Genomic DNA, 26,394 nt, shown 5'->3' on the forward strand with positions numbered 1-26,394 from the left:
TGGGTTGCCATGTCCTTCTCCAATGCATGAAAGTGAAAAGTGAAAGCGAAGTCACTCAGTCATGTCCGACCCTCGTCGACCCCATGGACTGCAGCCTACCAGGCTCCTCCATCCATGGGATTCTCCAGGCAAGAGTACTGGAGTGGGGTGCCATCGATAAGGTACTAGTATCCAGAATATTTTGGAGAAGGAAATAGCAACCCACTCCAGTATTCTTTTTTTTTTAATATATATATATAAAATTTTATTTATTTATTTGGCTGTGCTGGGTCTTCATTGCTCCATGAGCTTTTCTCTAGTTGTGGTCAACAGGGGGTTACTTTCTGGTTGTGGTGTGCAGGCTTCTCATTGCGATGGGAAGCTTCTCATGGCTTCTGTTGCAGAGCACAGGCTCTGAGGTTCAGTAGTTGAGGCTCCTGGGCTCTAGAGCACAGGCTCAGTAGTTGTGGCTCATGGGCTTAGCTGCTCTGCAGCATGTGGGATCTTTTCGGACCAGGGATCAAACCAGTGTCCCCTGCATTGGAAGGTGGATTCTCCACCACTGAGCCACCAGGGAAGCCTCACACTCCAGTATTCTTGCCTGGAGAATCCCGTGGATAGAGGAGCATAGTGGGTTGCAGTCCATAGGGTCATACAGAATCGGACACGACTAAAATGACTTAGCATGCACACCCATACAGAATATTTAAAGAACTCTTACAGTTCAACAATAAAGACAAATAACCCAGTTTTAAAATGGGCAAATGATTTGAAAAGATATATCCCTAAAGAAGATTTGCAAATAGCTAATACATACGTGAAAAGATATCAAAATATTAGCCATTAAGGAGATATAAATCAAAACCACAATGAAAAATTTCCTTGATGGTCCAGCGGTTAAGAATCTGCCTGCCAAAACAGGAAACACAGGTTCAATCCCTGGACAGGGAAGATTCCGCATGACTCAGGAGAACTAAGCCCATGTGCCACAACTATTGAGCCTGTGCCCCAGACCCATGAGCCGCAACTCCTGAGCCCACATGCCGCAGTTATTGAAGCTCCCACACCCTAGACCCTGTGCCCCACAACAAGAACAGCCACCGCAATAAGCCAGCACTGCAGCTAGAGACAGCCCGTGCGCAGCACTGAAGACCCAGCACAGCCAAAAATTAATTAATTAACTATAGGTCCCCTAAAAGCTTAAAAAACCCACACTGAAGTACCACTTGACTCCCTCTAGAATGGGTATATTTTAAAAAGACAGATGATAATGAGCGTTGTCAGGATGTGGAGACCCTGGAACCCTCATACATTGCTGGTAGGAGTATAAAATGGTACAGCTGCTTTGGAAAACAGTTTGGCAGTTAAATTGTTAAACATGGGAGCTACCATATCACCTAGCAATTTCACTCCTAGAAATATACCCGAGAAGTGAAAACATGCGTCTTACATAAAAAGTGTGCATGAATATTCATCCCCAGATTCCTACCCCAAACCTCCAAACCTATCACCACCTGCATTCTTCCTTTCTCAGAGAAATAGGTGTTCCTGTGTGCTTAATGTTCCTCTTTTTGCCTCGGAATAATCCAGGGTTCCATCTCTTCCTTCATTTGTTTATTTCATATCCACTGGCTCCTTCATCTCATCATATAACGCATGCTCAAGTCACTCCTAATAAACACAAGAGAAAACAACAAATCCCTCTATCAGTCTGTACCACGTCCTTTCTGTCAGGCTTCCTGAAGATGATTTACCGTTATCTCCTTCTTCCCCCTTCCTACCCTGAACCACCGCAGCCTGGCTCTCCAAGCTCCCACCCCATCTATGATTGCAGCATCCCAGGACTCTCCTTCAATCCTTTTGTTACTTGACCTCTCTCTGGCATTTGGTAGTTAACCATTCCCGTCTCCAAACTCCCTTAACCCCACTTTCTGCCTCTGGGCCTGTTTTTACACTTTTGCTCCTGCCTCTCCCTCCACTCACTACTAGGTCTACTGCAGAGGCTTCTCTTCCTTCCTCCATTTCTTTTTATTTGTTTATTTTTGGCTTTGCTGAGCTTTCGTTGCCATGAGGGCTTTTCTCTAGAGACGAGCAGGGGCTACTGTCTAGGTACGGTGCGCAGGTTTCTCATTGTGGCGGCTTCTCTTGTTGTGGTGCATGAGTTCTAGGGAACACAGACTTCAGTAAGTGCAGCTCATGGACTCTAGAGCTCAGGCTCAATAGCTGTGGCACACAGGCTTAGTTGCCTCACAGCATGCGGGATCTTAGTTCCCTGTCCAGGGACCAAACCCACATCCTTTGCAGGGCAGGGGATTCTTAACCCCAGATCACCAAGGGGATTCATAACGGCTAGACCACTAGGGATGTCCCTTTCCCCCATTTCTTAACGTGAGTTTATTTCCCAGCTCTCTTCTCTTTCCAGTCCTCAGACTCTCCCTGGGATTCACTTCCTCCCACATGGTTTTATCCACCCTGTATTTGTCCCCAGCTCCCATAGTTCTGCTTCCACGCCAGTCCTCTTTCCTGAGCCCTGAACCCACCCTTGTGAATGCTGCGAACATCCCCCAAATACCTCTCACTCAACAATGTTGTTTGTATTCATTTTCTAGGGCTGCTGCTGCTGGGTGGCTTAAACAACACAAATTGATTTTTCTCAGTTCTGGAAGCTAGAAGTCCAAGGTCAAGTTGTTGGCAAATTTGGCTTCTTCTGAGGCCTTGCTGCTTGGCTTGCTGGTGGTGGTCTTCTTGCTTCCTCCTCGAGTGGTTTTCCCCTCGCCCAGGTGTTGTCCCTGTCCTAATCTTCTCTTCTTATAAAGGATACCAGTCCTGCTGGATTCAGTTCAGTTCAGCCGCTCAGTCATGGCCAACTCTTTGTGACCCCATTGACTGTGGCACACCAGGCTTCCCTGTCCATCACCAACTCTCAGAGCTTGCTTAAACTCATGTCCATCAAGTTGGTGATGCCATCCAGCCATCTCATCCTCTGTCGTCCCCTTCTCTTTCTGCCTTCAATCTTCCCCAGCATCAGGGTCTTTTCCACTGAGTCAGTTCTTCGCATCAGGTGGCCAAACTGTTGGAGCTTCAACTTCAGCATGAATATTCAACTTGAATGAATACTGAATATGCAACTTCAACTTCCAATGAATATTCAGGACTGATTTCCTTTAGGATTGATTGATTTGATCTCCTTGCAGTCCGGGGGACTCTCAACAATCTTCTCCAACACCACAGCCTTCTTCACAGTCCAACTCTCACATCCATACATGACTACTGGAAAAACCATAGCTTTGACTAGATGGACCTTTGTCAGCAAAGTAATGTCTCTGCATTTTAATATGCTATCATAGCTTTTCTTCCATGGAGCAAGCATCTTTTAATTTCATGGCTGCAGTCACCATCTGCAGTGATTTTGGAGCCCAAGAAAATAAAGTCTGTCACTGTTTCCATTGTTTCCCCATCTATCTGCCATGAAATGATGGGACTGGATGCCATGATCTTAGTTTTTTGCATGTTGAGTTTTAAGCTAGCTTTTTTACTCTCCTCTTTCACTTTCATCAAAAGGCTCTTTAGTCCCTCTTCACTTTCTGCCATAAGCGTGGTGTCATCTGCATATCTGAGGTTATTGATATTTCTCCCGGCAATCTTGATTCCAGCTTGTGCTCATCCTACTGGATTAAGGCCCATTAATATAACCATATTTTACCTTAATTACCTCTTCAAATGGAGAAGGAAATGGCAACCCACTCCAGTACTCTTGCCTGGAAAATCACATGGACGGAGGAGCCTGGTAGGCCCTGGTAGTCCATGGGGTTGCAAAGAGTCAGACATGACTGAGCGACTTCACTTCACTCACTTCATACTTTATCACTGGAGAAGGAAATGGCAACCCACTCCAATATTCTTGCCTGGAGAATCCCATGGACAGGGGAGCCTGGCGGGCCATGGTCCATAGGGTCACAGAGAGTCGGACACGACTGAAGTGACTGAGCAAGGCAAGGACCTCTTCAAAGGCACTGTCTCCAAATACAGTCACAATATGAGGTACTGGGGGTTAGGACAAAGGAATTGGCGGGAGGAGCAGGGGGATGTCGAAATTTAGCCCATAACAAAGTTAAAAGTTGAACTCATCATCTCCCCACCATCGCCACCAACTCCATCTGTGTAATCCCTCTCTTGGTGAATCTCTCAAGGCCCTCGCCAGGAACCTAGAGGGTGTAGTATCCTCTCTAAGGGTGAAACTAAACAGAGGTGTTCCCACAAGACCTGGAAGCCACATAGGGTGTCTGCCTCCTGCCTGCTTACTCGATACCATATTGGAAGAAACTGCCAGAGACTACTAGTATTGTGTCAGACAAGGACTCAGGAGCCGACTTGAGGGGCTTTCACTGGCCCGAAGTGCAACAAATAGGGCATCAAAGGGATAATAAATCAATGCATTGAAATACATAAAATATATTTAATGATCTCATAATGATTTGTCATCATTAGAAGATACTAAGGAACTTCTTTGGAGGTTCTGGTAGGAGAGCACAGCTACTAATTTACCCTTAACCAAAAAAACCATCCTGGGGGAAGGTCATCCTCTCTGACTTGAGCATGCAGCTTCAGGAAACACATACACAGAACTGTAAGGGAGGAACAGGACACCCACCAACCCAGCCACATCGGCCAAATCAACCCTGGCAATCAGTGGGGTGACAGGATGTCAGAGGAGCCAACACTTTATGTTTTAAAACTGCTAAATAAAGGGGGAAAAGCCTCCCTTCTATATGAACTGCAACATGAGGTAACAGAATAGTAGAGGAGGAGAATATATTTTTTATTAGAATGAAACGAATTTTTTTGTGTTCCCACAAATGAATGAAGGAGGAATGACTGAAGTGGAAGATCACCATCTGGCAGCCTGGAAAGAATGAGTATATTAGGCAGTGATTGTCCGTGGCTATTGACATCTCACCAAAAAATAGATGACCTGTAATTATGCACCTCCTGATGGAAGAACCATACCACCACTTATGAGGCAGTCTTGCCCCCAAAATCCAGCCAGAACCTGCTCATGCCTGTAGATCCAACTACAAATTTACAGGAAACTTACATGGGACAGAAAAAAATGCTGAACAACAACTCAGGGACATAACCAGTAAAATCCAAACTGTGGGAAATTACAGGACAATTTTTTTCAAAAAAATAAATTGCAAGGAAAAAAGAGCTAGAGGAAGAACCCAGAAACTTGAAAAATACATTTTTAAAAAACGAGTAAATACCGCCCTCTCCCATAGCAGTGAGTACATCCAGCACCCAGATTGTGGTTTCTAAATACCATTCACTGATGAAAAAGAACCAAGATCCTTGGAGAAATGGCTGACTCTAGGACTAGGGCAGGGATAATACGAGATGGGCTTGTATGGTTTTGTAATGCCAGAAAACAAGGAAGTCCTCAGGAAGAAAAGAGGGGAGGGATAGTGTCAAAAGAGTACAGCCACCAACCTGAAGGAACTCCCAGTGACCAGAGCTGGAGTAATTTGAGCAATAAAATATATCAGTAGTGTTGGATTATAACCCATAAACCTAAAGTTATATGAATTAATGATTGAATAAGTAAATAAGAGAAAATTCTTCTTTATGGAAGAATTTTTTTTTATGTATTTATTTTTGGCTTTTCTGGGTCTTCATTACTATACTTAGGCTTTTTCTCTAGTTGCAACAAGTGGAGGCTACTCTCTATTTGCATGGCCTAGGCTTCCCTTTGCAGTGGCTTCTCTTGTTGCTGAGCACAGGCTCTAGGGCACAAGAGCTTCAGTAGTTGCAGCTCAAAGGCTAGAGGACAGGATCAGTAGTTGTAGAACAAGGGCTTAGTTGCAGCAGGTGGAAACTTGCAAGACCAGGGATTGAACCTGTGTCCCCTGCATTGGCAAGCAGATTCTTAACCACTGGACCACAAAGGAAGTCCAAGAATTCTAACAGATACTGCTTCTCCAAGAAGCGGAATGTAATTTACCTCTCCTTGAGTGTGACTGGACTCAGAGACTCACCTTCAAAGAATAGAGTATGAAAATTAGAAATTTTGCAGTGGCGAAACCTGACAGACACCACCTTAATCAAGTGATCTAGATTAACATCGGTTCAGTTCAGTTCAGTTCAGTCGCTCAGTCATGTCCGACTCTTTGCAACCCCATGAACCACAGCATGCCAGGCCTCCCTGTCCATCACCAACTCCCAGAATCTACCCAAATCCATGTCCATTGGGTGGGTGATGCCATCCAACCATCTCATCCTCTGTCGGCCCCTTCTCCTCCTGCCCTCAATCTTTCCCAGCATTAGGGTCTTTTCAAATGAGTCAGCTCTTCACGTCAGGTGGCCAAAGTATTGGAGTTTCAACTTCAACATCAGTCCTTCCAATGAACACCCAGGACTGATCTCATTTAGGATGGATTGGTTGGATCTCCTTGCAGTCCAAGGGACTTTCAAGAGTCTTCTCCAACACCACGGTTCAAAAGCATTAATTCTTTGACGCTCAGCTTCTTTATAGTCCCACTCTGACATCCATACATGACCACAGGAAGAACCATAGCCTTGACTAGACGGACCGTTGTTGATAAAGTACTGTCTCTACTTTTCAATACGCTGTCTAGGTTGGTCATAACTTTCCTTCTAAGGAGCAAGCATCTTTTAATTTCATGGCTGCAGTCACCATCTACAGTGATTTTGGAGCCCCCCTAAAAAAAGTCTGACACTGTTTCCACTGTTTCCCCATCTATTTGCCATGAAGTGATGGGACCAGATGCCATGATCTTAGTTTTCTGAATGTTGAGCTTTAAGCCAACTTTTTCACTCTCCTTTTTCACTTTCATCACTAGTGATAAATCCTATTGATTAGCATACGTACAGTGCAATAAGGGCATTTCACCTCTGTGCCTTTATGTTATAAAAACTCATAGCCCTCCTGCCCTGTAGGTGAGAATGTAAACTGCTATAGCCACTATGGAGAACAGTATGGAGGTTCCTTGAAAAATTAAAAATAGAGCTACCATATGATCCAAGAATCCCACTCCTGTGCATATATCTAGAGAATACCATAATTCAACAATACTTGCATGCCAATATTCATTGAAGCACTATTTACAATAACCAGAACATGGAAGCAACCAAATGTCCATCAACAAAGGAATGGATAAAAAAGATAGGTACATATATTAGTGGAATATTACTCAGCTATTAGAAAGGTCAAAATAATGTCATTTGCAGCAACCTGGATGGACCTAGAGATTGTCATACTGAGTGAAGGAAGTCAGATGAAGACAAGGGTCATATAATATTGCTTATGTGTGGAATCTAATTTTAAAAGGCTATGAATGAACTTATATACAAAACAGAGTTACATGTATGCAAAATAAACTTATGGTTACCAGGGGCAAAGATGGGGCAGGGAAGGATAAATTGAAAGGCTGGGATTTACACATACATACTACCATATATAAGATAGACAGCTAATAAGAACCTATGGTATAGAACAGGAAAGAAAAAGAAAGAAAGTGAAGTCGCTCAGTCGTGTCCAACTCTGCAACCTCATGGACTGTAGCCTGTCAGGCTCCTCCGTCCATGGGATTTTCCAGACAAGAATGGGTGGGTTGCCATTTCCTTCTCCAGGGGATCCAGATCCAGGAATCAAACCCCAGTTTCCAGCACTGCAGGCAGACTCTTTATCATCTGAGCCACCAGGGAAGCCCATAGAACAGGAAGCTCTACTGAATACTCTGTAATGGCCTATTTGGAAAAAGAATCTGAAAAAAAAGAATGGGTATATGTATACATATAACAGATTCTCTTTGCTGTACATCTGAAACTAACACAACATTGTAAATCAACAATATTCCAATTTTTAAAAAAAAATAAAAACTCACAGCTGCTTTCTAGCAAGAGAAAAACAACAGACAAATACAAATTGAGGGACATGCTTCAGAATATCTGAGCAGTACCCTTCCCAAGTGTCAAGGTCATGATAATCATCAGAGACGGGAGGAAACTTAGGAGACATGTCCTTCCTTGAGGGGACCTAAACTGTGCACATCCTTGTCTAATTCATCCCCCAAGTGTGATCCCTAAACACTAGGTTTTAGTTTTACCTGTTATTTTGAAGAAATTGCCTTTTAAAAATTATTTTTATTGAGATATAGTCGATTTATAAGATTAAATAAATTTCAGGTGTATAGCATAGTGATTCACAATTTTTAAAGTTTATACTCCATTTATAGTTATCGTAAAATACTGGCTATATTCCCTGTGCTGTACAATATATCTTTGTAGCTTATTTTATACACTGCAGTTTGTACCTCTTAATCCTCTACTCCTATCTTGCCCCTCCCCCTTCCCTTTCCTCTCTGGTAACCACTAGCTTGATCTCTGTATCTGTAAATGTTTCTTTTTTGTTATATTCACTGGTATGCTGTATTTTTAGATTCCACATATAAGTTATAACATACACTATTTGTCTCCCTCTGTCTGACATTTCACTAAGCGTGATATCCTTTACGTCTATCCATGTTTTTGCAAATGGCAAGTTTTCATTCTTCTTTAGGGCTGAATAATATTCCATTGTGTGTGTGTGTGTGTGTATGTATAATCAATTTAGTCGTGTCTGATGCTTTGCTGCCTTATGGACTGTAACCTACCAGGCTCCTCTGTCGATGGGATTCTTCAGGCAAGAATACTGGAGTGGGTTGCTATGCCTTCCTTCTTCTTCTTGACTCAGGAATCAAACCTGTGTCTCCTGCACTGCAGGCAGATTCTTTACTCCTGAGCCACCAGGGAAGCACCATATTGTTATACATTCATCTGTTATTGAACCCTTAGGTTGCTTCCATATCTTGGCCATTGTAAATATGCTGCTATGAACATTGAGGGGTTCATATATCTTTTCAAATTAATGTTTTTATTTTCTTCAGATATATAGCAAGGAGTAGAATTGCTGGATTAGGGTAGTTCTGTTTTCAGTTTTTTTAGGAACCTCCATACTGTTTTCCACAGTGGCTGCACCAATTTACATTCTCACCAATAGTGTACAAAGGTTGCCTTTGCCCCAGATTCTTACAAACATTTATTTTTGTGCTCTTTCTGATGATAGCCTTTCTGACAGGTGATATCTCCTTGTGGCTTTGATTTGCGTTTCCCTGTGATAATATTGTGCATCCTCTCATGTGGCTGTTGGTCATCTGTATATCTTCTTTGGAGAAATGTTCAGGTCTTCTGCTCAGTTTTTAATCGGGTTGTTTGCTGTTTTTGATGTTGAGTTGTATGATCTGCTCGTGTATTTTGTATATTAACCCCTTATCAGTCATATCATTTGCAAATATTTCCTCCCATTTAGTAGGTTATCTTTTTGTTTTGTTGATGGTTTCCTTTGCTGTGCAGAATGTTTTAATTAGGTCCCATTTATTTATTTTTGTTTTTAGTTCTTTTAGACACAGTCAAAAAGAATATTGCTATAATTTATGTCAAAAAATATTCTGCCTATGTTTTCTTTTAGTTTTATGGTTTCCTGCCTTACATTTATGTTTTCAATCCATTTTGAGTTTTTCTTACATATGATGTGAGAAGATGGATTAATTTCATTCTTTTGTATGTATTTGTACCATTTTCCCAGCACCACTTATTGAAAAGACTAACTTTTTTCCATGTATAGTCTAGCCTCCTTTGTTGTAGATTAACTGACCATAATTGCATGAATTTATCTCTGGGCTCTCCGTTCTGTTCCACTGATCTACACACACAATGGTGTGTGTTCCAGTACCATACTGTTTTGATTATTGTAGCTTTGTAGTGCAGTCTGAGGGAAAAGAGACCTCTTATTCTATTTTAGAAAATATTACAAAATCATTGTTATGTGAAGACATTGTCAAATGAAACCAAAAAACAATAGGAGAAAAGTATTCTTAAAGTATGTGAGTTGGTTAGCTTTTTGAATTACATTGTTTTCTGGATTGCAGGATGTTTTCGGAATTTGTCAGCTTAAACTTTTTTTTTCAATTTTGGGGGCAATTTTAAGTTTACAGAAAAGTTGCAAACATAATATAGAGAGTTCCCATTTATCCTTAACCCAGCTTCCATTAATGTTAACATTTTATAGGTACATTGACCAAACTAAGAAACCAACATTTGGTATAGTATCGTTAACTAGACTACAGACTTGAGAGTTCACCAGTTTTTCCATTAACATCACTTTTTCTGTTCAAGATCCAACCCAGGATCCCACATTGCCTTTGGTCATCATGTCTCTGTAGCTTCCTCCCATCTGTGATGTTTGTGTGTACGTGTGCTGAGTCACTGCAGTCATGTCCAACTCTTTGCGACCCTATGAACCATAGCCTTCCAGGCTCCTCTGTCCATGGGATTCTCCAGGCAAGAATACTGGAGTGGGTTGCCATCCCCTTCTCTAGGGGATCTTCCTGACCCGGGAATTGAACCCACGTCTCTTGCGTCTTCTGCCTTGACGTGCAGGTTCTTTACCACTAGCACCACCCGGGAAACCCTCTGTGATGTTTCAGTTCAGTTCAGTTCAGTTCAGTCACTCAGTCGTGTCCAACTCTTTGTGACCCCATGAATTGCAGCACGCCAGGCCTACTTGATAGCAATTCATTAAATGATACATATGCTCTATATGATTTTCTTAATTTTATGTTATATTTAACAATAACAAGTTAAAATCAAAAACAAAAAATTACAGTAACTTCTCATTGCTCTTAGAATAATGGCAGCTAGCCTCAGCCTGGCCAGTGAAGCCCAAATGACTTTGTGCCAGCCTATCTCTGCCTGATTCATAGTGGCCTAGTCAAGCAGGCCCCCTTTCTGTCTCTCATATTTTACCTGCTCCTTCCTGCCACAGGGGCTTTGCACCTGCCATTCCTCTACCTGGCACACTCTTCCCTCCTCTTTGCCAAGGTAACTCCTGCTCCTCTGTTGCTATCATTTCAGCATCCTTTTACAGTCTAGCCTTGACTGGCCTCCCTAGCTGGGTAGACTCTCCTTGCCACAGGCTCTCATTGCTTCCACAGTGCTGGACTGGTTTGAGTGGCTATTTGTTTCTGTCTGTCTCTCTGCTAGACCATAAGCTACATGAAAGTAGGGACCGCATCTGACAGTAGGGACCACCTCTATCAGCTTCCTCCACAGTGCCTGGCAGGTAGGAGATGCTCAACACCATTTGTTGATTTCAGAGATGAATGAAAATCATAAAACATGCTTAAAAGGTAGGGGAGGAAGGGAGAGAGGAGGAGGGAATTACCGCAGTGTTTATAGCTTATTCATTTTTCATGGAGATGGGGATGGAAAATCATTAGATACTGATTGTATATGAAGTTGCCATTAAAAACTTCTTAGGAGCATGGATCCTGGTAAGTCAGAAGATAACCCTTTTGTTTCTGCTGCTCACCTGAATGGGTTCTGGATGAAAAAAACTGGTTCATGAGCTCCTCAAGGAGAGGCTAGAGAATCTGACTTGCTGTGCAGAGTGCGAATTTCAAGTTTCCCACAGCCACAAAGCAATCCACGAGGGAGGGGCAGGCAGAATAGATCGGAAGGAAGAACAGACAGCAGAATCAGCAAAATTGCAAGAGGCATATGCTTTTAAGCCCGACTTTTGTTATTAATTTCTAATTTTAGTGCATTATGGGCAGATAACATGGTCTATATTATATTGATTCTGTGAAATTTATTATAGTTTCTTTTATGGCCAATTTAAATGTTCTTCTGGCTCAAAAAGAATGTGAATTATTTGTCCAGTGTGGGGTTCTTTTATATCTAATTGATCAAATTTATTAACTGTATTGTTTATATCTTCATTGGTGGTTTATGGTTTAGTCGCTAAGTTGTGTCTGACTCTTTGCAACCCCATGGACTGTAGCCCACCAGGCTCCTCTGTCCATGGGATTTTCCAGGCAAGAATACTGAGTGGGTTGCTGTTGCCTTCTCAGGAAAGAATATCTTCATTATCTCTATTTAAGTTTTGTCTTGCTCTCTTGGTGTCTAGGTTTCTAAGAAGACTGACTTTGGAGTTACACATGCTTAAGGATATTTCTCTGTAAGTAAAAATATAAAGACTAATTTATAAAAATTATACCTTTTTCAAATTATGGAGGTTGGGGAGAAACAACAAAGAAAACACAGACCAGAAAGCAAATGAGGGAAAATGAGAGTATTAAAAACCAATCTGAATCTGTAAAAGATGACACAACTAAATCTATCTGGTTAACAATAACTGAATGGGATAAACTTGCAAACTAAAAGAAAATATTGTCAGATATAATTTAAAAAAAAATAAATGAAAATATATGCTATCAATAAAGATAGCCTAAAATAAAACTGCTCAAGGAGTTTGAAAGTAAAAGAACTAAACAGTGGGTTTTAAAAAAACTTGACAAATTGATTCTTAAGTATATTCAAAAGAGTAAATTCAGAGAGTAACAAATATTTGTTGAATGCCTACTGGGTACCAGGCATGTGTTTTAAAGCTTCAATAATTAAAACAACGGGGGTAGAGCCAAAAGTAGACCAACAGAGTCAGCAGGAACAGAACAGGAAGTCTGGAAATACCCTTACATGTGCATAAGAATTTAATCTATGATAAAGATGATAGCTCAAATGCATAAGGAAAGGACAACTTTACTTCCTACTTGTAAAGAATAAACAGCCATAAATATTCAATATAAACTTAAGAGTTTCAGCTTAAAAAAAGGTATCAGATAGACTAAAGATCTAAACATTAAAAATCCCACTTAAGTAATAGAATAAAATTTAGAAGTTTACTTTTCATATTTGGAGTTCCATCTCAACTGCTCAGAGAATTTGAATAAACAGTTCACAAGGGAAATGTAAAGGCCAGTTAAACATGGAGAAAACAAAGCTTAACCTCACCGGTAGCTTAAAATGATAAATCAGTATGACAGCGATACCCAGTGGGGTCAGGGGGCAAAAGGACACCTTTGGGGTATGAACTGCTGCTGCTGCTGCTGCTAAGTCACTTCAGTCGTGTCTGACTCTGTGCGACCCCATAGACGGCAGCCCACCAGGCTCCCCCGTCCCTGGGATTCTCCAGGCAAGAACACTGGAGTGGGTTGCCATTTCCTTCTCCAATGCATGAAAGTGAAAAGTGAAACTGAAGTCACTCAGTCGTGCCCAACTCTTAGCGACCCCATGGACTGCAGCCCACCAGGCTCCTCGGCCCATGGGATTTTCCAGGTAAAAGTACTGGAGTGGGGTGCCATTGCCTTCTCTGGGGGTATGAACTGGCAAAGCCTTTTTGGAGACCAATTCAACAGTATCTACCAGTCATTTAAAACAGGTAGTCCCTATAATCTGGTGATTGCATTTCAAGGACTTTACCCTGTGGAAATACTCACATAAGTATACAAAGAACATTGTATAAGGATGTTCATTTCTGCGTTAAAACAGCAAACTTCTTGGAGTGGAGTGTAAATATCCATTAATAGAGATGAGGTCACAGCCTATCAGAGAAAATGGCCATGAGCACTGCAGGCTGCTGAGGGAAGGGAAGCTGTAGTCTCACTGGCCCTGTGCTAGGGAAGATTTCTGGCAGAGCCTACTGGTCGGAGGTCCAGGGTCACTCAGACCTTCAGTCCCATCGGGGACGGGCTCTGGTCTCCCAGTGCCAGAGTATTTTTATGCTGCTAGACTTCAGCTTTGGTGACTGACTTATCATTGATTTTGAGAAAAACATTTAAACTCTGGGACTTTTAGTTAGAAAAGTTGTAAAGGTATATACAACATCCTATTTTAAAATAAAAAGGTTTAAAGCAGTAAGAATCTCTGCACATTTTATATTGCTGGTGATGGAGGGGGAACGTGTCTTTGTAAACGGTTCCCGTTCATTCGTGTATTGATTCAACAAATGAGGAACAGACACAGCCTCTCAAGAAGCTCCCTTCATGAGGGGAGGAACTCTTGTGAAGGAATGGATGTGTGTATGTCTGTGTGTGAATCGCTGAGTCGTGTCCGACTCTTTGCGACCCCATGGACTGTAGCCCGCCAGCTTCCTCTGTCCATGGGATTTCTTAGGCAAGAATACTGGAGTGAGTTGCCATTTCCTTCTCCAGGGGATCTTCCTGACCAAGGAATTGAACCTGGGTCTCCTGTATTGCAGGCGGATTCTTTACCACATGAGCCAGCAGGGATTCGGAATTCTCCAGGCAAGTCTACTAGAGTGGGTTCCATTCCCTTCTCCAGGGTATCTTCACAACCCAGAGATGGAATCCAGTTCTTCTGTGTTGCAGGCAGATTGTTTACCATCTGAGCCACCAGGGAATGGATACTAAATATTTAACTGCAAAAAAGATAAAACTACAAAGTTCAGTAAGCACTGTGAAGGATTACGGGAGCCTGTATTATGGGGCTTATATATAGGGGACTATGTTATAGGGAATATAGGGAGATTCATTTCAGTTGGTCAGGGATGGTTTCCCAGAGGAGATTATGTTAGGTGAGACCAGAGAAAGGAATCCCAGAACAGTTTGCATAAAAAGGAAAGGACTTGGAATTTCCCTGGCAGTCCTGTGGTTAAGACTCTAAACTTCCAACTCAGAGGGCTTGGGTTCAATCTCTGGCCTCTGGTTGGGGAACTAAAATTCCACATGTCGTGGAGCGCAGCAGAAAAATGAAAAAGAAGGGCTTGTGCAAAAGTCCAAGATAAGGAATTGCTGGGAGCATTTACGACATTAACAAAAGGCTGGTGTGGGCCACTTTAAGAATTTGGGATTTTCCACTAACGGCAATGCAAAACTGTGGATTAGGAAAATATTGCTTTTCAACAAGTGTGATTCAGACCAGGCAGTCTCCAGAGCCAATGTGTTTTGGCAAAGGTGTGGGTATATCCTGCTCAAAACAGTTACCCACAGGAAATTGGGAGGAGAGCCAGGAAGGCAGCCAGAGTATTCTAGGCCAATCTCCTCTTCAGAATGGAGACCCCAGGGGAAGAATGGATATCCCAAGGGCCCCCACTGGCAGTGCCAAAGCACAGCTGTGGGGCTGTTTCATGAGGCTTTCCATCCAGATGCGGAAAGTACGCCGAGGGTGTTCTTGGGTGGGGAAGGGATTTGGGAAACGGGTAAACTGCAGTAAGTTCTGCATATTGATGGGGGAAATTTGTACTGCCTAATTTTCCAATTTAACAATGTTCAGAGTATGAGATTTTAAAGTTTTTATGTGTTTTCAATGAATTCAAAATTTATAAAATATAAATCAAATATGTTTGAGATTGGACATTATGTTAATTTCCTATTGCCATTTACAACAAATTACCATAACATTGGTGATTTAAAATAGCACACATGTGTTCCTTTAGTGTTCTAGAGGCCAGATATCTGCAGTCAGTATTAATGGTCTAAAGTTAAAGCATCGACGACCCTGAGTTTTTCTGGAGGTTCTAAGGGAGAATCTACTTCCATTTCCAAGCTCCTGGACATGCCTGCATTCCTTAGCTCATGATCCCTTCCTCCAGCTCTTGCTTCCATTTTCACATTTCTTAACCCTGTAGTCAAATCTCCCTCGGCTTCCTTCTTATAACAGTGCTTGTGATTATATGTAGGGGCCACATACCTAGATAATCCAGAATAATTTTCCCATTTCAAGATCCTTAACAATCACATCTTCAGAGTCCCTTTTGCCATGTAAGATTATATTCACAAATTTAAAGGATTAGCATCAATATCTTTGGGGCCATTTCAACTTTTCACAGGTATATAGTTGAATACAGCCCTCAGACTTCAACCTATCTCAGATTTTTCCCTCAGCTATGATAATAAAATATCCCTAAATTATCCCAATACTCTGGTCCCTAAACCTATGATACTTTTTTAAAAACAGTTTTTCTGAGGTTCAATGTATATGCCATAAAATCCACCCATTGTAATTACATAAGTACATACACAATTATTTTTAGTAGATTTTTGGAGTTACGTAACTATCACAGCAATCCAGATTTAGAACATTTCCATCAACTCAAAAACTACCCTGTGCTTATCTGCAGTCAATCACCATTCCTAAGTCCAGCTAAGGCATCCACTAATCTACTTCTATCTGTATACATTTACCTTTTCTACTTATGAATGGGGTCATACCAGATAGTCTTCCGTGTCTAGCTTTCACTTAGTATGTTTCTGAGGTTCATCTGTGTCGTAGTGTGTATCAGTAATCAGTAGTTATTCCTTTTTATTCCTGAGTCATATTGCATTTTAAGAATAAATCACATTTGTTTATCCATTAACCTATTGATGGACATTTGGGTTATTTCCTGGTTTTGGCTCTTACAAATAAATGGCACTGTGAATATTCATATATGAGTTCTTCGTGTGGATGTATGTTTTCATTTCTTTGGATAGATACCTAGGAAGGGAGAAACTACCAAGCTGTTTTCCAAAGTGGCTGTACCGTTTTCCACTCCTATTTGGAAAGTATGAGGGATCCGGTTTCTCCACATCCTTGCTAATACTTGTATAGGATATCCTTTTCTCGTTGAATCGCTTTGGAAACTTTGCCAGAACTAAATTGACTTTACATGTGAGGGCTTATTTCAGTTCTATTCCATTGGCCTATATTTCTGTCTTAATGCCAGTACCGTGTTTTGTTGATTACTGTAATCTTGTAGTAAGTTTTGAAATCAGAAATTGTGAGTTCTCCAATTTTTTTCAAGATTGTTTTGGCTATTCTGGATCCTTTGCATTTCCATATTAATTTTAGAATTAGCGTGTCAATTTCTGCAAAAAAACAGAGCTGGGATTTTAATAAGGATTGCATTGAATTTGTAGATCAATTGGGGCAGTATTATTATATTAACAATAGTAGTTCTAAATTCCGTAGCATTTTCTATGTGCAGGGTCATGTCATCTTTGAATAAAGACAGTCTTACTTCTTTTCCAATGTGAATGGCTTTATTTTTATTTTTTACTTTTTGGCCTTCTCATACTAACTAAAACCTCCAGTACAATGTTGATTAAAAGTGGCAACAGCAGATATCCTTGCCTTGTTCCAGATCTATAGGGACGCAGTCTTTTACGATTACATATAATGTAGACTGTAAATTTTAGTTAGATACCCTTTATCACATTGAGAAAGTCCCCTTTTATTCCTAGCTTAAGAGTTTTTATGGTTATTTTTATTCCTAGCTTAAGAGTTTTTCAAATGCTTTTTCTACATTTCCAGAAATGATCATACGGTTTTTGTCCTTTATTTTATTAACATAGGATTTACCCTCATTGATTTTCAGATGTTAAACCAGCCTTGCACTCCTGGGATAAAGGTGACTTGGTTATAGTGTATAACTCTATTTAAATGTTGCTGGATTTTATTATATAATGTTAAGGATTTTTGCCAAATATGTTTATAAGGGATATTGTGTAGTTTTCATAGAATAATTGGCAACTGTCCCCTTCTTCTCTGCTTTATGAAAGAATTTATTGTTGATCAGTCGCTCAGTCGTGTCCTACTTTTTGCGACTGCATGGACTGTAGCACACCAGGCTTCCCTGTCCTTCACTATCTCCCTGAGTTTGCTCAAACTCATATCCATTGAGTCAATGATGCCATCCAACCTCTGTCATTCCCTTCTCCTCATGCCCTCAATCTTTCTCAGCATCAGGGTCTTTTCCAGTGAGTCAGCTGTTTGCATCAGGTGGCCAAAGTATTGGAGCTTCAGCTTCAGCATTAGTCCTTCCAGTGAATATCCAGGGTTGATTTCCTTTAGGATTGACTGGTTGGATCTCCTTGTTGTCCAAGGGACACTCAAGAGTCTTCTCCAGCACCACAGTTAAAAAGCATCCGTTCTTTGGCACTCAGCCTTCTTTATGGTCCAACTCTCACATCCATGATGTGACCTTACAAGAGACTGAGCCAATCTTGCCCTGAGTGTGTGGGAGTCTCCAGGAGAGGTGTGGGTTGACAGTAGCGTGCTGTGGGGGCAGCAGCACCAGCAGCAGCAGTCCTGGGAGGCGCAGAAGCCCTCTTGGAGGAGGTCGCCATTAGTCTTACCATAGAACATACAGCCCATCATAGAGACTGCAGACTCCATGACTGGGCCACCTCAGGCCAAACAACAGGGAGGGAGCACAGCCCCACCCACCAGCAGAAAATGGGATTAAAGATTTGGGAAGCCTGGCCCTGCCCACTAGAGCAAGAACCAGCTTTCCCCACAGTCAGTCCCTCCCATCAGGAAGCTTGCACAAACCTCTTATCGTCATCCATCAGAGGACAGACAGAAGAAATAAGAGCTTCAGTCCTATGGCCCCCAGAACGAAAACCACAGCCACAGAAAGCTAAGCTCACATGGATCACAGCCTTGTGTAATTCACTGAAACTGTGAGCCATGCCGTGCAGGGCCACCCAAGAGTGATGGGTCATGGTGGAGAGTTCTGACAAAATGTGGTCCACTGGAGAAGGGGGTGGCAAACCGCTTCAGCATTCTTGCCTCAAGAACCCCATGAGCAATATGAAAAGGCAGTAAGAATTTATAAAAGATAGTATTATATCATCTTTAATTATCTAAAAGAATTCACCAGTGAAATGTTCTGGGACTGAGCTTTTCTTGGTAGGAAAATTTTAAGTATGAATTCTGTCTTGCTATTAGTCTACTCAGATTTTCTATTTCTTCTTGAGTCAATTTTTATAATCTATATCATTCTAAAAATTTGTCCATTTCAACCAAGTTGTTAAATTTGTATTTTACCCCCTTATATTCCCTTACATTTGCAAAATATTCACTTTTGTTCTTTTCATTTATTTAGGGTCAGTAATGATTTTGTAATTTTTTTTTCTTTTTTTTTCTCTCTTTGTTATTCTAGCTAAAGATTTGTCAGTTCTGTTAATTTTTTCCAAAACACCAGCTTTTTGTTTTATCAGTTTTTCTCTATTATTTTTTTTCTATTTCACTTACTTACACTCTAATCTTTACTATTTTCGTCCTTTTTCTTGTTTTGGATTTAGTTGGCTCTTCTTTTTGCAGATTCTTAAAGTAGAAACTGCTTCTTTTCTAATCTAGATGTTTAAAGCTACAAATTCCCCTGTAAATACTGCTTTTACTACATCCCCAAAATTTTGGTATGTTGAATTTTCTTTTTTATTAAGTTAAAAAGATGAATAATTTTTCTTGTGATTTCTTCTTTGACTCATGGGTTATGCCTAAATGTGTTGTTTAATTTCCAAATATTTGGAGATTTCCCAAATTTCTACCTACCCTCAATCCTTAGGCTATGATTTTTCCTGTGGTCATGTATGGATGTGAGAGTTGGACTGTGAAGAAGGCTGAGCGCCGAAGAATTGATGCTTTTGAACTGTGGTGTTGGAGAAGACTCTTGAGAGTCCCTTGGACTGCAAGGAGATCCAACCAGTCCATTCTGAAGGAGATCAGCCCTGGGATTTCTTTGGAAGGAATGATGCTAAAGCTGAAACTCCAGTACTTTAGCCACCTCATGCGAAGGGTTGACTCATTGGAAAAGACTCTGATGCTGGGAGGGATTGGGGGCAGGAGGAGAAGGGGACGACAGAGGATGAGATGGCTGGATGGCATCACTGACTCAATGGACGTGAGTCTGAGTGAACTCTGGGAGTTGGTGATGGACAGGGAGGCCTGGCGTGCTGCGATTCATGGGGTCGCAAAGAGTCAGACACGACTGAGCAACTGAACTGAACTGAACTGATTATATAGAATATTAATCTGAAGTTATTATGGATGCATTTTCTATTTATTTTCATTGGTCTTAAGTTTGTGCTTGTTCTTGCTATTGTTGTCCAGACAACACAAAATTTTACCAGTGTATTTAATCACACTTACTCTATATATTTCTTGCAAAGTCTTCTGAATGTGTCTCTTCTTGTTTGTGCACTTCGTCCAAAATGTCTTAAATTTTTTATTATAAGAGTTTTCATACTTCTAAGAAAGTAAAAATGATAGTAAAATGAACATCAATATATCCCTCCCCCATAACATTTTTAAACAGTTTGCTTTATGTATTAGGTTAAACAATTCAAAATCCTTCCATTGATATTTCAGTTTGTCCTTCCTTTTCAGCTCCCCAGAGATATCTGTAATGTGGTTCTTAGTACAGCAAGCATTTTGAAACTTTGTTGCCTGAGAATTTTTTAAACGACAGTTGATTTAAAATGTTGTGTTACTTTATAGCATGGTGATTATTTTCTTTTTCAGATTATATTCCATTATAGGTTATTACAAATTATTCAATATAATTCCCAGTCCTATACAGTAAATCCGTGTTGCTTATCTATTTACGTGTAGTAGTTTGTATCTGTTAATCCTATATTCCTAATTTGTCTATCCCTCACTCCCCTCTTTGGTAACGATAACTTTGTTTTCCGTCTGTGAGTCTGTTTTGTATATAGATTCACTTGTATTACTTTTTAGATTTCAGATATAAATTGTATCATATAATATTTATCTTTATCTGTCTGACTTACTTCACTAAGCATAATATTCTCTAGGTCTGTCCATGTTGCTGCAAATGGCCATACTTCATTCTTCGTTAGGACTATTATGCCATTGTATGTATGTATGCCACATCTTCTTAAATCAGTTGTCTGTTGATAGGCACTTGGGTTGTTTCCGTGTTTGGGGTTTTGTAAATCGTGCTACTTTGAACATTGGAGCATGTGTATCTTTTCAAATTAGAGTTTATTTTTTTCCCAGATAATATGCCTAGGAGTGGGATTGCTGGATTATTTGGTAGTTTTATTTTTAGTTTTTAAGGAACCTCCATACCATTTTGCACAGTGACTATACCAATTTACAGTCCCACCAACAATGCAGGATGATTCCCTTTCCTGATATATTTTTTTCACTCTTTTCACATTTGAAAGATAGTTCAGGTCAGTCACTCAGTCATGTCCAACTCTTTGCGGCCCCATGAACCGCAGCATGCCAGGCCTCCCTATCCATCACCAACTGCCGGAGCTTACTCAAACTCATGTCCATCAAGTCGGTGATGCCATCCAACCATCTCATCCTCTGTCGTCCCCTTCTCCTCCTGCCTTCAGTCTTTCCCAGTATCAGTGTCTTTTCCAGTGAGTCAGTTCTTCACATCAGGTGGCCAAAGTATTGGAGCTTCAGCTTCAGCATCATCCTTCCAATGTATATTAAGGACTGATTTCCTTTAGGATTGACTGGTTTGATCTCCTTGCAGTCCAAGGGACTCTCAAGAGTCTTCTCCAACACCACAGTTCAAAAGCATCAATTCTTTGGCACTCAGCTTTCTTTATGGTCCAACTCTCACAACCATACATGACTACTGGACAAACCATAGCTTTGACGATATGGACCTTTGTCAGCAAAGTAATGTCTCTGCTTTTTAATACGCTGCTAGGTTGCTTATAGCTTTTCTTCCAAGGTGCAAGCATCTTTTAATTTCATGGCTGCAGTCACCATCTGCAGTGATTTTGGAGCTCAAGAAAATAAAGTCTGTCACTGTTTCTATTGTTTCCCCATCTATTTTGGCATGAAGTGATGGGAACAGATACCATGATCTTAGTTTTTTGAATGGTAAGTTTTAAGTCAGCTTTTTCACTCTCCTCTTTCACTTTCATCAAGATGCTCTTCAGATCCTCTTCCATTTCTGCGGTAAGGATGGTGCTGCTGCTAAGTCGCTTCAGTCGTGTCCGACTCTATGCGACCCCAGAGACAACAGCCCACCAGGCTCCCCCGTCCCTGGGATTCTCCAGGCAAGAACACTGGAGTGGGTTGCCATTTCCTTCTCCAGTAAGGATGGTATCATCTGCATATCTGAGATTATTGATATTTCTCCCGGCAATCTTGATTCCAGCTTGTGCTTCATCCAGCCCAGCATTTCGCATGATGTACTCTGCATGTAAGTTAAATAAGTAGGGTGAGAATATACAGCCTTGACATACACCTTTACCAATTTGGGACCAGTCCATTGTTCCATGTCTGGTTCTAACTGTTGCTTCTTGACCTGGAGGTCAAGATTTCTCAGGAGGCAGGTAAGGTGGTCTGGTATTCCCATCTCTTTAAGAATTTTGAAAGACAAGCTGGCTGTATATAAAATTATAGGTTCAAAGTTATTTTCCTTAGTACTTAAGAAACACTGCTCCATTGTCTTCTTGTGCCCAGTGTTGTAGCTGAGGGGTCTAGCATCAATCTAACACTGTTAAAATTTTCTCTTTGGTTTTGATGTGTTTTTTTCTGTTTTTGTTTTCTGTTGTTGTTATTGCGGTTTGGGCCACACTGTTTGTGGGATCCTCGTTCCCCAAACAGGGCTCTCAAAAGGGAAAGCGTGGAGTCCCAAGCACTGGACCACCAGAGAATCCCCTCTCTGGTATTTTTAAATTTTACCATCTAGTGGGCTTTCCTTTCTCTCTTTTATTTTCCACTCTATGGAAAAAAAAATGACCTTTTCAATCTGGTCATTCATTCTTTTTAAACCTGAAAAAAAAAAAAATTAGATCCTTTGTTCTTCAAATGTATTCCTCTTTTCAGTTTCATTTTCTCCTGGATTCCTGTTGCATGGGTGTGGGCATTCTACTTCTATCCTCCTTATTTCTTCAACTTAATTTTTTATCTTCTCATTCTTCAATGAGTCCTTCTTAAAGTGTTTCTCAATATGATATTCTAATCTATTTTTATCAGTTATATATCTCATTTATTGTGTTCTTTATTTCAGCTCTTACCTTTTTCATATCTAATACTTTCCTTTGATTCTTGTGTTTTCTTGTTTTTCTTTTACACTGCTAATATATCTTTTGTGTATTTATAGAACTGATTTGAAATCCTTAGTCCATCTCTACTAAAGAATACTGCTGCTTCTCTCCTACTGTTTCTGATCTTATATGTTGTGATTTTATTTTTCTTTCGGTTTAATTTTACTCTGTGAGTGTCTCAACATTTTTGGCTTGTGAACCCCTATTCCCTGGGGGTATTTACTGTTCTACCCTGTACTGCATTTGAGGGAAGGACAGAAGGCCATTCAGTGTCTGCCAGCCTATTAACTTCAAGGAGCGGACAGGGTTTCAGATCTCAGCTGGAGTACCCCAGGCATCACACAGTCACAGGTCAGCACTCCTGCTTGTTTGCATTTGGTCCCCAAACTCCCTGGGTTCTTGATTTCACTTTCTACCCTGTGCTGAAAGGAAGCTCCTCTATTGATTTGAGGGAGGGGCCAGCCTGGGAATTTGGAGAGCAAAAGATGGGGTGAGGGGTTGCTCAAAAACAGTTGTTCCCCAAGTTTATCAACTTTTGACCCTGGCAGGGCTTTATGCTGCCCTTTGTTCATCCCCATAGACACCCTGACTGGTGGTCTGAGCCACTGCATCTGCAGTTCTGCAACAAAGAATAAACAATGCTCATCCAATGCAAAGATGTGGACGAGGCAAGAGCAAAACATCAATCACTTCTCCACACCTGTGGTCACTTAATCTTTGACAACAGAGGCAAGAATATACAATGGAGAAGAGACAGTCTCTTCGGCAAGTAATGTTGGGAAAGCTGGACAGCCACATGTATATCAATGAAAATTTATTTGATTGATTTGAACAATTCCTTCAATTTAAACATTCCTTCACACCATATACAAAAATAAACTCAAAATGGCTTTAAGTCTTAAGTATATAAACATATATGTGATACCATAAAACTAGAAGAAAACAGGTAAAACATCATCTGGCATAAATTGTAGCAATATTTTTTTAGGTCAGTCTCCCAGGATGATAGAAATAAAAGCAAAAATAAACAAATGAAGCCTAATCAAACTTACAAGCTTTTGCACAGCAAAGGAAACCATAAACAAAATGAAAAGACAACCAGTGGAGCAGGAAAAAATATTTGCAAATGATGGGACCAACAAAGGCTTAATTTCCAAAGTATGCAAACTCCTCATACAACTGAGTAACGAAACAAACACCCGGAACAAAAAAATGGGCAGAAAAGCTAAACAGATGTTTCTCCAAAGAAGACAGGCAGCGCGCCCGGAAGATGGCTGAGCAGGTGACCAAGTCAGTGCTGTTCGTGTGTCTGGGTAACATCTGTCGATCACCCATCGCAGAAGCGGTTTTCAGGAATCTTGTAACTGATCAAAACATTTCAGATAATTGGAGGATAGACAGTGCAGCGACATCCACGTATGAACTAGGAAACCCTCCTGATTATCGGGGGCAGGCTTGCATGAAGAAGCATGGTATCCCCATGAGTCACGTTGCCCGGCAGGTTACCAAAGAAGACTTTGCCACTTTTGATTATATACTATGTATGGATGAGAGCAATCTGAGAGATATGAATAGAAAAAGTAATCAAGTTAAAAACTGCAGAGCGAAAATCGAACTACTCGGGAACTATGATCCACAAAAACAACTTATCATTGAAGATCCCTATTATGGCGACAACGCTGACTTTGAGGCCGTCTACCAGCAGTGCGTGCGGTGCTGCAGGGCCTTCCTGGGGAAGGTTCGCTGACCCGGCCGTCCCGCTGTGGCCCAGGCTCGTCCCCTGAGGCCGTGTGTCAAGTGTCAAGAGTGTCACCATTCGGAGCCAAGGCCGCAGCCCTCTTGTAGATGGAACTCAGTCTTTGTGTTTGGCGAAAGAGTAAATAAAAAAATCTTTGATTCAGATAGTTTATGGGTAAGAGTTCCTTAGACTAGCTAAACCTCCCACTATGCCCCAGTTACAAAAACAGTGGAACAATCGAAGTAGTGGAGCAGCACAGTAGACCATAGTGAAGTGAAGTGAGACGCCCCTCGGGAGCCTGCACTGCCCCTCCCTCTGTGGACTGGCCCTGCCCTCACCGCCTCGACGGGGCCTGGCGCCCCGCGGTGGTGAGTTGCCACTGGCTGGCAGTGCGCAAGCGCACACTCTCAGGCCAGGAAGGAGCGAGGCTCGTGGGATTCATCCTTAGCACCTTCACTCCGTCTTAGTTTGTGTCTGTGCAGTTCATTTCATGAGGAAGTCACCTTATGTGCTCCCATTTGAACCCGTTTGCCTCTGGAAATGTAGTTATATCCAGGAAAAGGGCGAGTGTGAGGGTTTATCTTATGGTCAGTTGGGGGACTGTGTCTGCTTCTACATGCGTATAATTGCCTGAATGTCAATTATAGATCACCTTGTGTGGGAAAAAGTATCAAGTTGGAAAAAGTCCTTTTATGTTGGAATGCTTAAATATTGATATATTAAGTATTTTTTGTCAGTGCCTGGTTATAGGGAAATATACATAATTTGTGCACATTTAAAATAACTGATCTAAAATTCATATGAATATATGTCAGAAAAAATTGTTCTCAAATAAACCGGGGAAATTACAAAAATACAACTGAGGTGCAAAAAAAAAAAAAAAAACAAGACATGCAAATGGCTAACAAGTACATGAAAAAATGCTCAATATCACTAATGATTGTGTGCAAGCTCAGGCTCAGTCATGTCCGACTTTTTTGCAACCCCATGGGCTGCAGCCTGCCAGACTCCTCTGTCCATGGGATTTCCCAGGCAGGAATACTAGAGTGGGTTGGATTTCCTCCTCCAGGAAATCTTCAGGATTTCTCAGGGAATCTTCAAGATTAAAGAGACCTGTCACTTAGCTATTGAAAGCCTCAATAAAGTTAAAAGACAAAAAACACAGAAGGTGATTGTAGAGAAGAAAGCATTTAAATGAAAAATTAATATCAAAATGAATTAATATCAAAAATACTTAAAAAAAACCCATGTATTTGGAAATTGAATGTCCACTTTTAAATGATGGGTATATCTAAGAAGCCACAACAAGGAAAATTAGAAAACATTTGTAACAGGATAAGAATGAAAAGAGAATTTATCAGTATTTGTTGCATGCAGCTGAAGCTGCTCAAGGCAACTGAATACAATGTGGACTCTTGAATAAGGTATGAAGACGAATAACAAACACTAGCATAAAATTTTGTGAAAAGTGAACACAGTATGTACTTTAGTTAAGAATTCAAAGCAGGTGGATTCTTAATCTCTGGACCATCAGGAAAGTCCACCTATTTATTTTATACATAGTAGTTTGTACATCTTAATCCCATAGCCCTATCTTGCCCCTCCCTTCTCCCCTCTCTCCATTGGTAACAGCTAATTTGTTCTCTTTATCTATGAGTCTGTTTCTATTTTGTTAATATTTACTCATTTGTTATATTCTGTTTCCACACTTTAATTCCACAAATTGTGCTGTAGGCTCCCCACTTCCTTCCAGGAGTGTGGCTTACTATATACTTTGAAAGGCCCTCCTGCTACAAAATTATTAGAGGTAAATAATAGTAATAATAATTACTACATAAAACATAGCATTTTTCTGAGTTCACTAGAAACAAGAAAAATTTCAAAAGAGAAAAGAAAAACAAAACAAAATACAAAGAAGCAAAAACCTTAAGCTAAGGAGAAGGAAACGGCAACCCA

General features: G+C 40.8%; 1 pseudogene across 1 annotated transcript; it reads left to right on the forward strand.

The window, feature by feature from the left end:
- Nucleotides 1-23,934: 23,934 nt before the first annotated feature.
- Nucleotides 23,935-24,472, forward strand: LOC147363585 (low molecular weight phosphotyrosine protein phosphatase pseudogene; annotated as a pseudogene). Its single transcript, XR_015137279.1, has one exon. The product of XR_015137279.1 is annotated as a low molecular weight phosphotyrosine protein phosphatase pseudogene (transcript).
- Nucleotides 24,473-26,394: the final 1,922 nt, after the last annotated feature.

This window comes from Bos grunniens, chromosome 11, assembly GCF_055505025.1.
Source record: "Bos grunniens cultivar Pamir isolate PY7600 chromosome 11, Bosgru_T2T1.0, whole genome shotgun sequence".
Lineage (NCBI taxonomy): Eukaryota > Metazoa > Chordata > Mammalia > Artiodactyla > Bovidae > Bos > Bos grunniens.